Here is a 16,248-nt window from a genome sequence, read left to right on the forward strand (position 1 = left end):
CCTACACTAAATCCTTACTAAAATACTGCTGGTACTATTACAAATGGCAATTACACATAGAAAAACAAATAAATTATTAATAAAAACCAGAACGATAAAATAATTATAATTAATAGTTCCGATAATAATGTAACGAATCGGGTCCTAATGTGACGGACGTGTTTAGCCTGCTATATCTGAACGCACCGCACAGGAAGAAACGTGCGGTTGAGATTTTACTTTTGCTTTTAATGTTTTTTTGTTGCCGTCAACTGGGGCTGGCAAGCAGAGGTCAGAGGAGGACCGTCGAATCGTAGACATTGTACGGCCATATTGTTGAGCCAGTTCACAGTTCGGGTGCGCAGCTCATATTTTTCTGTCATTCCCTTTTTCATTTCAATGGTAAGCGTCACCTTTTTCCTTTTTCACCACCTGCATTAACTTTCTTGGAACCTGTGTTGATTTCTCTCGCAAGAAAAATCCGCAGTGCGTCCATCTCCAGCACTGCCATGACATCGTATTTCGAGTATGCCGTCGGATGTAGAAACAAATAGCGAGTCAAATTTTACGTCGGATGTCGGAAAGATCGTGTGTCGAAGCGATCATATGTCGAGGTACCACTGTGTGTGTGTGTGTATATGTATAATTTATATATAAAGAATACATGGAGCGCCATAACCAAGTAGCCGGTATGGTGTACAGAAACATCTGTGCAAAGTATTGACTGGAGACCCTTAGATCGTGATGGGAAACACCTCCCAAGGTGGTGGAAAATGAGAGGGCTAAGATCCTATGGGACCTACGGATACAAACTGATAATATTGTTGGGGCCAACCAACCAGACATCGTGATCATGGATAACCAGCAGAGGACAGCCGTTGTGATCGATGTAGCCATCGCCAACGATGGCAATATCAGGAAAAAGAAACTAGAGAAAGTAGTGAAATACCAAGGGCTAAAGGAAGAGCTGGAGAGAGCCTTGAAGGTGAAAGCAACATTGGTGCCCTTGGTTATAGGAGCACTGTGGGTCGTGGCCCCCACACTGGAGAAGTGGCTCCAACAGATAATTAGAGAAACATCGGATATCTCCGTCCAGAAGAGCGCAGCCCAAAGAAGGACAAACAGCCACCCAACCTACCAGGGGAGACGAGGGTGGGGGAAGTTTTTTTTTTTTTTTTTTTTTTTCAATACAATCATTCATTCATTTTCCATGCCACTTATCCTCTCAAGGGTTGCAGAGGTGCTGGAGCCTATCCCAGCTAATTATGGGCAATAGACGGTAAGCCTGAACGATATATCGTTTAAACATCGCAATCGCGATGTGCGCGTGCGCGATAGTCCCATTGCAAGGACGTGCAGTACAGTGCCTTGCAAAAGTATTCGGCCCCCATGAACCTTGCAACCTTTCGCCACATTTCAGGCTTCAAACATAAAGATATAAAATTTTAATTTTTTGTCAAGAATCAACAACAAGTGGGACACAATCGTGATGTGGAACAAAATTTATTGGATAATTTAAACTTTTTTAACAAATAAAAAACTGAAAAGTGGGGCGTGCAATATTATTCGGCCCCCTTGCGTTAATACTTTGTAGCGCCACCTTTTGCTCCAATTACAGCTGCAAGTCGCTTGGGGTATGTTTCTATCAGTTTTGCACATCGAGAGACTGACATTCTTGCCCATTCTTCCTTGCAAAACAGCTGGAGCTCAGTGAGGTTGGATGGAGAGTGTTTGTGAACAGCAATCTTCAGCTCTTTCCACAGATCCTCCATTAGATTCAAGTCTGGACTTTGACTTGGCCATTCTAACACCTGGATACGTTTATTTTTGAACCATTCCATTGTAGATTTGGCTTTATGTTTTGGATCATTGTCCTGTTGGAAGATAAATCTCCGTGCCAGTCTCAGGTCTTGTGCAGATACCAACAGGTTTTCTTCCAGAATGTTCCTGTATTTTGCTGCATCCATCTTCCCGTTAATTTTAACCATCTTCCCTGTCCCTGCTGAAGAAAAGCAGGCCCAAACCATGATGCTGCCACCACCATGTTTGACAGTGGGGATGGTGTGTTCAGGGTGATGAGCTGTGTTGCTTTTACGCCAAACATATCGTTTTGCATTGTGGCCAAAAAGTTAAATTCTGGTTTCATCTGACCAGAGCACCTTCTTCCACATGTTTGGTGTGTCTCCCAGGTGGCTTGTGACAAACTTTAAACGAGACTTTTTATGGATTTCTTTGAGAAATGGCTTTCTTCTTGCCACTCTTCCATAAAGGCCAGATTTGTGCAGTGTACGACTGATTGTTGTCCTATGGACAGACTCTCCCACCTCAGCTGTAGATCTCTGCAGTTCATCCAGAGTGATCATGGGCCTCTTGGCTGCTTCTTTGATCAGTTTTCCTTGTTTGAGAAGAAAGTTTGGAAGGACGGCCGGGTCTTGGTAGATTTGCAGTGGTCTGATGCTCCTTCCATTTCAATATGATGGCTTGCACAGTGCTCCTTGAGATGTTTAAAGCTTGGGAAATCTTTTTGTATCCAAATCCGGCTTTAAACTTCTCCACAACAGTATCTCGGACCTGCCTGGTGTGTTCCTTGGTTTTCATAATGCTCTCTGCACTTTAAACAGAACCCTGAGACTATCACAGAGCAGGTGCATTTATATGGAGACTTGATTACACACAGGTGGATTCTATTTATCATCATCGGTCATTTAGGACAACATTGGATCATTCAGAGATCCTCACTGAACTTCTGGAGTGAGTTTGCTGCACTGAAAGTAAAGGGGCGGAATAATATTGCACGTCCCACTTTTCAGTTTTTTATTTGTTAAAAAAGTTTAAATTATCCAATAAATGTTGTTCCACTTCACGATTGTGTCCCACTTGTTGTTGATTCTTGACAAAAAAAAAAAAAAGTCATATCTTTATGTTTGAAGCCTGAAATGTGGCGAAAGGTTGCAAGATTCAAGGGGGCCGAATACTTTTGCAAGGCACTGTAGTTTTTTTTTTTTTTTAATCCACATACGCCTGGCTTTCTGCTCTGCGCACAGCCTCACACCCTCCCTCTCCCAGCTCTTTGAACCTCACAGTCGCTGCAGCATTTGCTTATTAAAGTTAACGATGCTGGTTGTCTTTAATCTTGCCAAAGAAGCAGACATCACAGCGCAGCAAGTGTCAATCATCGTTTAACTTGTTAAACAGTTTCTGCAAGGAAGCCGCTTTGGAATGAGTGTGTGTGCGTGCGTGCGTGCGTGCGTGTGTAGATGTTTCAGACGTATAAAATAAATGCCAGAAGTGATCATGAGGAGTTTGTAATTTCTACATGTCACTCCAAGAGTCACAGGCTAAGGTAGATAAACAGAAGTATTTAATAAAGCTAAGCATTTTACTACTAGAGTACTTTATTCTTGTTCAAAAATGATTTGGTTGGACAGTTATGTTTAAAACGGATCATAATTATTACATTTGCAGTGCTTAAAACCATTTATTAATATATGTTATAATCAGGGGTGCACATAATTTTTTTGCCCAGGTTCTCAGAGGAGGACCTGGAGATGTGACTTGGTCCTCATTGAGCTTGAGAGCCGACCCGCCTGATGCGATAAATTTATGACAAGCTTTACTTAGAGCCAATTAACTTTAATTAATTATATTAACAATTAATGCTTGATTAACATCAACTGGCACAACAAAATTGCCATTACTTTGAAGTGAAATGTAAAGAAATAAGAAGCACCAATTCAAAATAAAGGGCATTATGCGGCTCCCACATTAACTCCAAGCCTTTTTAAAAGTGGGATATCCTCCTCATAAGACCTCATTGAACGTGCATGTTTAGCTTTGTAAAATGCGAGCAAAAACACGTTTGTCAGTGCATGTCGCTGTTCATTACCTTTATTCCGCCACTTGTCCATAGGGCGAGTGGGGTCCTGTTTGACATCGATAGTTTGCTTAATTGCCACATGCTCTGTTTTTTTCGTGCTTTTCAAAGTTTGGATGGCTGAAATTCTTTGACCCTACATAAAATGCGCTGCTCTTATCGGCGACATTGGGATTCTCACGGCACATTTTGTACCGCATTTCCGTGCGAGCATCATTTGCTTCTAGCCATGGTACCTCCTGTAGCCACTTTTCAGCAAAAGTCCTTTTTTCGGTAGCTCCGGTGACGTCTCTGTCGTCTGTCTGTCTTTTGACGGGGGTGGGGGAACACGGAAGTAATTTAGTAATGGCCAAATGAAGCCTCATGAAGCAATGAAGCTTTGCAGCCAATTGGTTTGCACATGTAGCAAAGCTTCATGGTGCTTCATTTACCCTATGGTGCCATCAAGTGGTCTAGAAGCCCAAGAGGTCAACATTGTTAAGAATTCAATGGCTATTTGCTTAAGACAAAGATATGAATGTGCTTGTGTTAGTAATTTAGTATGTGAACAAAATACAACAAGTGCTAAGGGTAATTTGTTATTAATTTTTATTTAGAAATAATAGCTTTCCCACAGTGGCTGGCTTTAAACAGTTTCTTTTTTTTGGAAAATATTTCACCAGCTTTAGAAAATATTCTTTCACAAGGCACAGATGAAGCTGGGGTGCAGAGAAATGTGAGTGCCAGTTTATATAAATTTGGGTAGGTATTCTTTTGTGCCTCCCAGTACACTAATGGATTGTTCATTCTGTTGATGTTTGGTTCAGATAGGTACACACACACTCACATTTATATTAAAGTAGTTTTTCTCCCTTACCTTATTGAAAGCAATCAAATCAAAATGTTCCCATACAGGGGAGGATCGCTCTTTTCGCGCAGGTTCCATCGCAAGCAAAGGACAAGGCTCGAAAAAAGATTGCACTGGTTGCACTGTTGCGCACAGATGTAACAAGTACAGGAGCCCGAAATCCACAAAATGTGAGATAACAGGCGATCGCCATTGCGTTTTGCAACCAATTTATACCGTAGTCTGTCCTGTTTTTGCAATGTGCGCCAAACGTTGGATCACTTCCGAAGCACTCACGAGATTCAGCCGGCCACCGGCGAGGCTTCCCACGTCATCATTTCCGGGTTTTGCCGAAATGAAGCACGCCTCGCTACAAGCTTCGTGGAAACCCCCCTCCCATTACTCGACACAAGCTTCGGAACCTCGGCTCATTTCGTCCCATCACTAAAGTAATTACTCAGTGTGGCCTGCCTCTTCAAAATTTTGAGAAGTTATTTTCTTGTGTCCGCCGCAAATCCAGTGGTCATCCATCGGTACGCAAAAGCGTATGGAAGCCGTTGAGGGCCAGCGCATTTGTCTACGTCCAGTACGCATGCGCGCATGCGGACCACTTATGTGCACCCCTGGTTATAATATATTATAATATATATAACCATACGCACACACATTTTAAAAAATCATACTATGGGGAAAAAGTGAGAAAAAACATGTATCTCTTTCCTATGCTAAATCTGAATAAATACATTGAGCACACACACACAAAAAAATAAAAATTTGGGGGGCGGGGTGCGCAACTTTGCGGTTTCACTTATCACGGCGAGTTCTGGTCCCCATTAACCGCGAAAAACGAGGGATCACTGTACACTGTGGTCATGGTTAGTCATCCAAAGTTTTTCCAAACAGCTGTTCAAGCCATCTAGTGAAAATTTCTTTAAAAAAATATATAATTTTTTTTAATATCGCAATATAATATAGCAAACCCCCCCAAAAATTGCAGCAATAGTTTTTCCCAATATCGTTCAGGCCTAATAGGCGGGGTACTTCATCAATTGGTTGCCAGCCAGTCGCAGGGCACAATGAGACAAACAACCATACACGCACACACTCATACCTACAAATAATTTGTTCAATCAGCCTACCACGCATGTTTTTGGGATGTGCGAGGAACCAGAGTCCTCGGAGAAAACCCACACAGCCATAGGGAGAACAAACTCCACACAGGAAGACCTGTATTAAACCCTTGATCTCATAAACTGTGAGGTGGACGTGCTAACCCCTAACCATTCCGCCACCGTGCGGCCTTTTTTAATTGTATTTATTTATTTTCTTATACATACATATGTATATTGCACAATTATTAAAGTTTGTTTTGGCAGCAGTCAAGCAAGGAACTGTTAGTTATTCAGTTCACTTAATTTAAATGATTGTTTTTGGTTTTTGACAAAATTGTAATTATGATCTGATACACTAATATCGTCTGAAACTAAAGCCATGCTTGCACCAAGAAGTACATTCACGTTGGTCTACTTTGGTGCCTGTAATCGGAAGTGATGTATGAAAACAGAGGCGATGTGGAATGACCACATCAAGAAAGTGGAGTGCGCAAGTTGGTGTTCTGTTGTTTGATCAAAGCAGTTGAAAGCATTTTACTGAAGACCAAGTCACAAATGCTGAATTTTCAATGTAGACTGGTTGACAATACAATGACATTGGAACCGAAACATCAAGGCTTTAGGTTGACGGCATTGTTGGCCCATCGTCAAAATTGCACCAGTAAAAAAAAAATCCCAAATTTAATATTTTAGGATGATAAATAATTCGTCTTTCAATCACATTTTGCTTGTAAATGTAAGATATTTAACATTTATAAGTGCCCGAGATCCGATAGAGAGAACTCCATTTCTCTCTCGCTCTCATCGTGATTCTGCCACCGGTTTGAACCAGTATGGTAAAATCTCTCTGGAATAATGTTCTGCGGGACTTACTTCCTTCTCTGACCCATTTCAATTTCGTATTAAGACTCGTCGCACGATAATATTAACAAGTCTCGACTCCTGTTTTTCATTGTCATACGACCCCTGCCAGAATCCGTCCCTTTTGATACATCATCGGTTTCAACTATTTCATCCCCTCACATCAAAATGGATTGGACATCTATTGCCATCAATGACAGCCAATGAGTTGATATTTAAAAATAAAATTAAATATATTTTAAAAACCCAAGCTTTTTTACCCGATTCCGACCCTCTGAAAATGACGCGGTCGGGAATTGAGGGTGACGATTTCCACAACACCTTAAAGTGCCTATGACAGCAAAAAGCATGTTTATTTCATGTTTCACGCGGTATTTTAAACTCCTGAATGAAATGGACCGCTTAGATGTAGGGGTGGGACAAAATATCGAAATGGTGATATATCGTGATACTTTGTATCACAAAAGGTTATCGATATGCTCCTGCCAAGAATCGAGAAATCGTTTTAAAAAGGTGTCCATGTCTAAAAAATAAAAATAAAAAGGAAACCAACAAGTTGCTACCAAAATCTTCCACCATAATAGTGTTTCAGTTAACTCTAAGGCTGCATTGACGGTGCACGACGCCAAATCCAGAGCATTCACAGTCATTCTGTCTGATTTTCAGGGCATATACAGGTCATTTCCTGTTGAGTTTGAGTCACTGCCCATTCATTTGGGTGATTCCCAGGTCACTTCTTGTTCTGTAACTCAAAACAAACAGGAAATGAACTGTAACATACCCCAAAATCAACAGAAAGTAACTGAAAATCAACAGGTAAATGACCTTAAATAGCCCAAAATTACCTTATTGCCTGGCATTGGCTTCCACTGACAGCCATAGACGTTCAATCCATTTGAAGTGGGAGGGATGGCAGCGAATGAACGAATGTTCATTCGCTGCCACCCTCCCAGTTCAAATGGATTGGACGTCTACTAGTAATAAACTCATTCTAATTCACAACAGAAGCTTGTTTTTCTGTTTAGTTATTTTTAGAATATTATAGAATGTTTCCTGACCAATGTATTGATAATCGTTGTATCGTCAGATCATCGTTATTGTGAGCTTTGTATCGTATCGTATCGTATCGTATCGTGAGGTACCAAGAGGTTCCCACTCCTACTTAGATGTGTGTGCAAACGATTGATATAATTATTCAATTTTTTTTAATCCCGCGCCATGAAAATGAGTGACTTCCTGGATTGACGAAGAGTGCGAATGTGACGTCAGAGGGCTATTCATCTTCAGTATACAGCTAATACTACAGTATGCAGAACGACTGCGGATTCATCTGATTTTGTGGATTATTTTGTTTATTTTTTCGCATCACACCAGGCCAATGTGCTGCAGGCTTTTGTTGCTACACCAGGGAGAAGCGTGTGAGACTTTTGGGTTTCAAAAAGTTCCCGTTCACTGTGGATAAAGGCCAATTGGAGCATCCTCTCTTCTTCTCTACACAACTTGTGCGCACTTTACGTTCACCGCTACTCCCGAGCGCCCCTAGTGGACCGCCAAGGAACTGGTCAACAAACATTGAGCAGTTTACAGCATCCATACTCCATTGTATGGCCAATATGTTAAATAAAAGTATCGATACTTGGCGGGAGCATATCGATAACCGATCGGGTTGCAAAATATTCCGATATATCGCTGTATCAAGATATTGTCACATTCTTATTGTATATAGTCGAATGGTCTCAAAATATGATTCTAATTCACATAATAATGCTATTTAAGATTTTTTTAATGATGTCACAGGCACTTTGAAGGAGGGACACTTTGTGACGTTTAATGAGGAAAGAAACATTAAGACATCCAACTCAAGTGTACTCCTCACTCAGAGATCCTTTGTCCATCACAAGACAATTTATCTATGATATACTGTATCATGATGTAGGCCGATATATAACGGAATAAGAAAAAAATATTTCTGAGATGGAGAAAACAATTTGTTTAGAGAATTTTTATTTTGTCATCCTCTTGCAAATTGCGTGACACAAAGCATAATATTTATGGCTTTAAATGTCCAAATTATACTATCAAAAAATCTTCATAATACAAATTTGTTTTGTTACCAATAGAGTTTTTTTATGTACACAAGACACAGTTAGGAAAACAGAGGTAAGGAAAATACGCATCCTAATTTTGAATTCTGGAATATCCATTCTAAATGGCCACCAAGGCACCAATGGAGGACATCTAGCCCACATGCTATTTGACATGGATGTAAAGTACATTACAAAAAATAACAGATTAGTTTCAGTATATTTTTGTTCAATTCTGTAATCGATAGCCTATTTTTTCTCTATTGTTTTTAAACAGGCTCTTTATGAACTTTCTTGACACTAACTCCAGAAGAACCATCCTTAAGTGGCTTTAGTAAAGAGAAGAACATGAGAAGAATATACAGAAAGTTAAAAACTAAAGACTTTCTAATACTTGACCATGTAGTTCAAGTAACGACCAGCTATTTGACATTTCAACTTTTATTTTGTTTATTTATTTTTTTACTTTAACTTTAAATGGTCTGGCCCAAAACAAGTAGACATGGATTGGCAGAATCTGAAAGAAATATAGACCTACTGTTGATATTTTGCACTTTGTGGTCAGCTGTTTTATAGTCACAAGACAAGACTGAACCTCTGTCAGAAAACTGAAGTCTCCAGGCATGAGAGTCTCCAGCATGTTTACACTCCCATATGCCTGTAAATGACCTTTTTTGCTGACTACGTAAAAGCAGCTCAAGCCTGCGCCACTATGGATGTGGGTCATATGAAGCATGCACATTGACGGAAGTTTGTGCATATCCATTTCCCTGGATTTTTTTCTACAGGATACACCCTTACCGTGACCCTTCCAGATTTGACTCAGCATTCTGAATTTCCCGTCGTCATACCTTCTAAACTCCTTGTTGAGATCAAAGATTTCACTTAACTATAACTCGTAAACCGAGGTCCCTCGCTGTAACCTAAAAAATATCTCAATGATAAGCCTCTTCATGCATTCACTAGAAGAGAATTTGTAAATGAGGAAGTGGGCAGCTGCCGCTGCGTCAGCTATGTATAAAGGCACACTGCTTTGTGGCTGTACTGGGTAGGTTGTATTTTCAGAGATGAAGTAGGAATGAGCAAAGATGTGCACATGAATTTTGGTCACAATCAGTCTCACAATCACTGAAATGTGCGCTGTCACTCGCATGCTGTCACTTAGTCAATTTCACCCGAGGAGTCCAATGTTTCTGCATTTTTTTCTTAACCAGAAAGAATTTATACAGGCTGATCAATTCTTTCGGCGTGTTGCTACACCCAGCCACAATGCCTCTACAAGACATATTTTCCAAAATGTTCCCAATTAGTTTGATAAAACATTGGTTTCACTCGATTGAAATAAATTAGCATTGGTGTTTCAGTTAGCAAAATTCAAAAAAGAGAACATTGACATGCTCTTGTTTTTATAATTTATCACTCTGATCGGACAGACACTAGAGACCCTACTATGTTGATCCATGTAATTAAAAAGGTAATTTTCTATCACACTATGTCATACCGTGAGTTCCCAAAGTCCACATAGTCCCCATAAAGAAACAGCAGAAGAAGATACATTTGTGGTAGAAAGTAATTTTTATTAGGCGGAAAATACTCAGGTCGCATGAAGTTCTGCTCTGAGACCCCCAATTTGACCAAATTTTAAAATTGTTCTATATGCATGTGTGATGCATCATTAGAAAGCTGAAAATCTCTATTTTCTGTGGGGAAAAAATAAACAGGAGGGCATTTTTAAAACCTTAAAGTGATCCTCTGGTTTAAATACATGTAGGCTCTAATAAACCACAATTGTTCTCTTGTACTAAAATATGTTGTTAGAAACACATAAAATGTTAAAACAGTGGCAATATTTTATAATATTTAGTCCACATTTTGACCGTTAGTTGGCGCCATGGTTTGCGGGCTCGCAGTGATGACGTCATTGGCATCTTTCCGAATTGTAGCGTGTTCAATAATAGCTTATTGCTGCCTAAACTCGCGAAGTAAAATGCCACGATGTGCTGCTTTTGGATGCAATTTCCAGTCAAATGGAAGAAAGGGGAGTGAAATGAGTGGTCAAGGTGGAATTATTATTTTTAGTGAATAAATGTGCATAAGTGGAAGCTTCTCCCCCTTTTTGGTCCCTGTATGCATGTATCCTACCCACCACGCGTTACAACTGGCACCCGAACATTTTTCCTGGATCCTCAGTCAAGTAAGGGTCCCATCGCGTCTGCAATAATGGTTTTGGATCTGTCCATTTATTTTTATTCGTCGGTCCCACAGCGGCTTTTCGGATCAGTCTATTTTGTGGAATTGACGGCCTAATCGCGGCTGCGATATTGCCATGGGATCGGTCTAATTCCTGGATCTTCGAGTGAGTAAAAACGCGGATTTGGAGTAGTATTGCTATCTTTTTTGTTGACTATTCTTCGTGGGAGTTTTCCCCAAATCATACTAAATAATTAAAGCACTATGGCACGCTACAGTGACGACAGCGTGGACCTTACAACAATGTTGGAGTTCGTCAGGGAATGCGTGTTTGCGTACTGCTGAGCTCCCGATTGAAGAGTGGTCAAGGTGTAAATATTTTTTGTGAATAAATGTGCATAAGTGGAAGCTTCTCCCCTTTCTGGTACTTTTATACACATATCCTAGCTACCACGCGTTACAATGTACAAGACCTGGATTACACAAGGTGTGCTCTTTGGCCTTTACTGTATGTAAAGCACACGACAGCTCTGGATGCTAACAATCTACATAATTATATTGGGAAAACGTTTGAAAATGCAATATGCTTACCTTGAATATGGGCTAATAAAACCGGAGTTCCCGAATCCCAACAGCATGCACTCTCGCTCCCAACCAAAGTTCCCAACTTCCCAACAGGACTCTCTCGCATTACCAGTTTTGCCCAACTTTTGTCTTATCAGGTATTTGCTGCACGCATTTTTCCCTGAAGCTCGTCTTGTGAACGACCGACAGTGCTGTCCTGCTCTTCACTTTTCAGATCTGGTTCAAATAGGAAGGGTAGAACTGACGACATGTTGGGAAAGCTAACGAGTGACAAGCTGGAATTTCGGCATTCGGGGCCAGTGACGTCACGCACTGCGACGTAACAAGAATGGCGACCTATCACTTAAAATAATTTTACAAACTTTATTAAAACAAAAACATTAAGAGGGGTTTTAATATCAAATTATTATAACTCATACTAACATTTATGTTTTAAGAATTACTTGTCTTAAAAATAGAGGATCCCTTTAAAAGTAGGTCAAAGCAGGTGAATTAAAAAATTGACATTTTTTGAGACCTATAGACCAATAGAATCGATGAATAAAGACATAAAAAGACCCTCCATAACACTTATGATGTATGATAAACAAAACCTACCATGTACTGACTCGCAACAGCATCACTCCACATTGTTAGCTTTTTCTCTGTCATTTTCGTACTCGTCCTCGACAAGGCTCTGTGTTTCAAACTCGTTGTGGTCATGTTTAATGTCATCTGTCATAAAGATGTGGGCCTTCCTGACCACACTGTCTTCCCCACATCTATAATGGCATCACTCAACCTCTTATATTTATCCGGATCATTCTGCCTCATTTCTCTACTCCCCTTTGTAGGTCTATGATGCATGATGATTTCTGAAAAGTAATGCAGGCAGAATTGTGAATGTCCCAGAAGAAGAAGAATCCCCAGTAAAAAGATTGAGCTGTCAATCTATTGTGTTTAGCCTCGAAATCTGGGACCTAGGCTTCATAATTTAAGCATCCAATGTATCTAATACATTGATATAATCCCATAATAAGTAATACTAATAGCAACACAGGTCGAAAAACAATGGATCGGACGCTGGTCAGTTCACCTGCTATGATCGTACTGCAACGTCAGTCTTTTTTTTCTGGCTGGCGCTACATTTTCCATAACTTGTTGCGTGATCAAGCGCGAGCAGAATTAAAGACACACAGGTTTTAACTAGATCAGGGGGGAGTGGGACTCATTTTCAGCCCGATAATTTCATGCCTCAGACTGGCCCACTTTACTTTATATCATTTAAAATGGGGATGCCCCGGTCGCATATTTTTGCACCCAAGTCCAAGTCGCCTGATTTTGATAGTGATATTGTGCAATGAAACTGCTATGACAGCATCTAGACAGATTGTTCTATCAAACGCAACAAATATTTTGTCTTTAGTCAGTAGTTTATTTAAAAGTAGTTTTCACAAGAAGAAACTGCTTTTTCAGCCTTGAGTGTGTTGTCCACCTTTAGTTTATTTTTAGGACGTCAAGCAAAAACATAATTTGGTACAAAAATCTCAATGCAGTGACATAGATACATGTATAATACTTACTCCGTTGCACAATATTTAGTTTATGTGTAAGAGGTTTAAAATCTCAGTACTTTATATTTAAGGAGAAATGTACCATATTATTTTCCATCTCCATTTCACACGGAGCAAATTTCAGCAGATCTTTATTAATCTGGAATGAACTAGTGCATTCAATTTTGCATGACCTGACAAGTAGTTTTTAATGTATTGTCTAATTGTACACCCATTAATTTGATCACTTGTGTTGTCTTCTAAATGAATCTGAATTATTGTCTATATGAGCTTCATTACTGACAGGTTCACTTTAATTTTCCTCTTCAGTGCTTTCAAGTTTCCATAGGGTGTCATTATTATGATGATAGAGATTAAATTAAATGATGTGGTCTGCATAAGCGTAACTGCAATTGAACAGTGATAGGCACGAGTGTAAATGTATCCTTCTGCTGCCATCTATTGGTTAGAAGTAAAAACACTCTACTAGTCATTGGTCGCGCTTGGCATTATTTTAGTAATGGATGAGGTTATTGCCCTTGAATTTTGGAACTTCTCGTGAAAGATTTTGTATAGAAAAGCGGACTTTGGTAATATGCACTAAGTGTCCAAAATTATTATATGGGTCGTTCCAGAATTTTACATTCAGTTTATAAAATTTACAATAATCCACATTCAAAATACTAAAACATGCAGTTTATAATGAGTAAATCTGCTTGTCCCTCGTCGCACTGATCAAATTGAATCGCAGATAAAAGTTCAAATGCTTTTTTTTTTCCCTGAAAAAAAAGAAGACAAAAAAGTTCAAATTGAATTTCTTATAAATGTCTTGTAACTGTGGGAACATTTGTTTCAATAAAAATAATGTTGAAAATAATAATTATTGACGGAACGTGTGTGCTACAACATGCACACAGAATGGTAGAAGAAGAAAAGCAGACAGTAACCCACATAATACATTGGACTTAACATCATCAAATAGTTTTTCAATAGAATCGTAGAGCAAATTTATATCCTAGTTTCTATTTTTCCTTTTTTTTTTTTTTTTTTTTTGATGATTGACCTCAAAATATAATGTTCACGAAAATTAGGTTCTGTGAGCCCATATCACCCGGCCTAAAATAAGATGTCAACATTTTCAAACTTACAAGCAATTCACATAATGCTGCGTTCTACACCTCACATTGCTGATTTTTGTACGCTCCACCCCACCTAATCACATTTCTTCCGGACTCCCTCCCCTTCCTTTTTCTCCTCGGTCATCAGGCCCCCCACATGGTGTCAACTGGAAATACAATTAGTTAACGATAGCACTACTATATTTATAGTTAGCGTGGGCGTTGAATGTATTTCTTGTTGTCTGTACTTCTCTTCTGTCTCTCCCTTTTGTATTTTCCTTTCTGTGCCGCCTTAACCGCTTCCAGCTCGCTGCATTCTCCTAATAAACAAAACACAACTAATAATCACAATGGGAGTATATCATACTCTGATGTGACACATTAAAACTGTTCAGACCAATAGGACACTCAGATTCCCATTCTCCGTGAAAAGCAGCTGAACAGAACAGGTTAAAAAAAAAAAAAAAAAAGGCCCATGTTGACCATCTTTAGGAGAGGTGTATTCTCCACCATGAACAGGCCCTGCAGCTAGAAACCTAAGTGCGGATCATGTAGATGTGCTTAGGCAATAGTTGTGGCACAGTAATGCTCCTATCTTTATGCTGGCGTATAACTGCAGATTATCGTAACTCCACCAACCTTCAGTGCAGAGGAGTCTGTGTTCGCCTTGAATCAGCCAGTAAATTCCTTATTGTTAGGACCATCGTTCCGGCTCCATGGGGAGTCTTTTGGAGTGAGCTTCTCCATCTCGTTCCCACCTCCTTTCCTGGTACTCTGTAAGTGAGAGAAAGGTGGTGTTATTGTGTCTAAGAGCGTGTGCACACACATCCACGTTGGGGAAGGCTTAACTATGCTACCCTGCTGTGCTACAGCCTAGGATAATATGCCTGCCACCCCAAGGAGACAGACCGAGTGAGGCCAATACAGATCCTTACATAGTTGCTATAATCCTACCCAGGATCAATATTGAGGTGCAGCTACACATCTTTTAGCATCTCTGCTGTCACTGATAATGAAAGGGATTTAGTCCAGAGGACGAGAACGGAAAGTTAAAGATTAAGAAAGACAAGAAAAGGAAGTTGTTGACGAACTGAGTCAATCAAAACAATCTTTGATCTCTGGGTTATGATGTCACACTCTGTGATGCTGGTTGCATAGTTTAAAATATTTTAATGTAAAAATAATAAGCTCATTTTATGTATGTTGGTCAATTACACACAGTCTGATGGACATTTTGAAATCGAGATGTTAGGCTAAGGAGGGTGAGCAAATGGACTCGTTTGTAGTTTGGATTTTATTCCCAAAGTATGTTGCTTCTATCCACATTCATAGCCTCATCATCCTCATCCCATATTGATTGCTGTAACAATCTTCATAGAGTGTCCCACATTTTGGATCACCTCGGTTTTCCACTATCAAGTGTTCATGTTAATTAACCATTAAACTGTTTTATTGTTCTTAGTTATGTTACATTTTGTGACAGAATTTTTATTAATTTATTTAGTAATAGTTGTGATAGTGGTAGCAACAATACTCGGCACACACTTGCTTTCCTGCTTAATAAAACAAAATGAAAGTTGTCTGTTCTTTAATTTTTTTTACATCAGCAGATGTTTTTTTTTTTTTTTTTTAATCAGAAGTTCGTCTTTAGTATTGGGGAGGAAATGTGCATTTTTTGTTGTCGAAATGTGGGAGTAGACACTCCTTTTGAGATGGTAGATCTTTTCCCTTTCCACACATATTGTGGCAGACTTTTTAAAAATCATGAAAGACTTGAGCTCTAAATTAAAACCATATATGTTTCCTGGTTCAGTATGTATGGATTTGATAAGTCCTTTAGCACATTAGTTGCTCATATTTCTTTGACTATTATGGGTGTAAGCACACACGTCCTCTGTACACCAGCAATTTTTTCATCTCTCTAAATAGCAGGCCGTTAACTTGCTCCTTAATGAAAGGTGAGGGTGCTCTAATAGAGTTGTAAAGCAGCAGGAGGCGAGGTTGGGGACATTTTCTGTACTTCTCTGTGACAGCAGAGGACATAAGTACCATCAGTGAACGGTACTTGACAAATGGTACACAACAAA

At 39.5% G+C, this 16,248-nt stretch overlaps 1 protein-coding gene across 6 annotated transcripts in view; it reads left to right on the forward strand.

Annotated features, from left to right (window-relative positions):
• Positions 1-16,248, forward strand: part of ralgapa2 (Ral GTPase activating protein catalytic subunit alpha 2) — a 182,579-nt gene that overhangs the window by 36,891 nt on the left and 129,440 nt on the right. The window lies entirely within an intron of this gene.

This window comes from Corythoichthys intestinalis, chromosome 15 (assembly GCF_030265065.1).
Source record: "Corythoichthys intestinalis isolate RoL2023-P3 chromosome 15, ASM3026506v1, whole genome shotgun sequence".
In the NCBI taxonomy this organism is placed as follows: Eukaryota; Metazoa; Chordata; class Actinopteri; order Syngnathiformes; family Syngnathidae; genus Corythoichthys; species Corythoichthys intestinalis.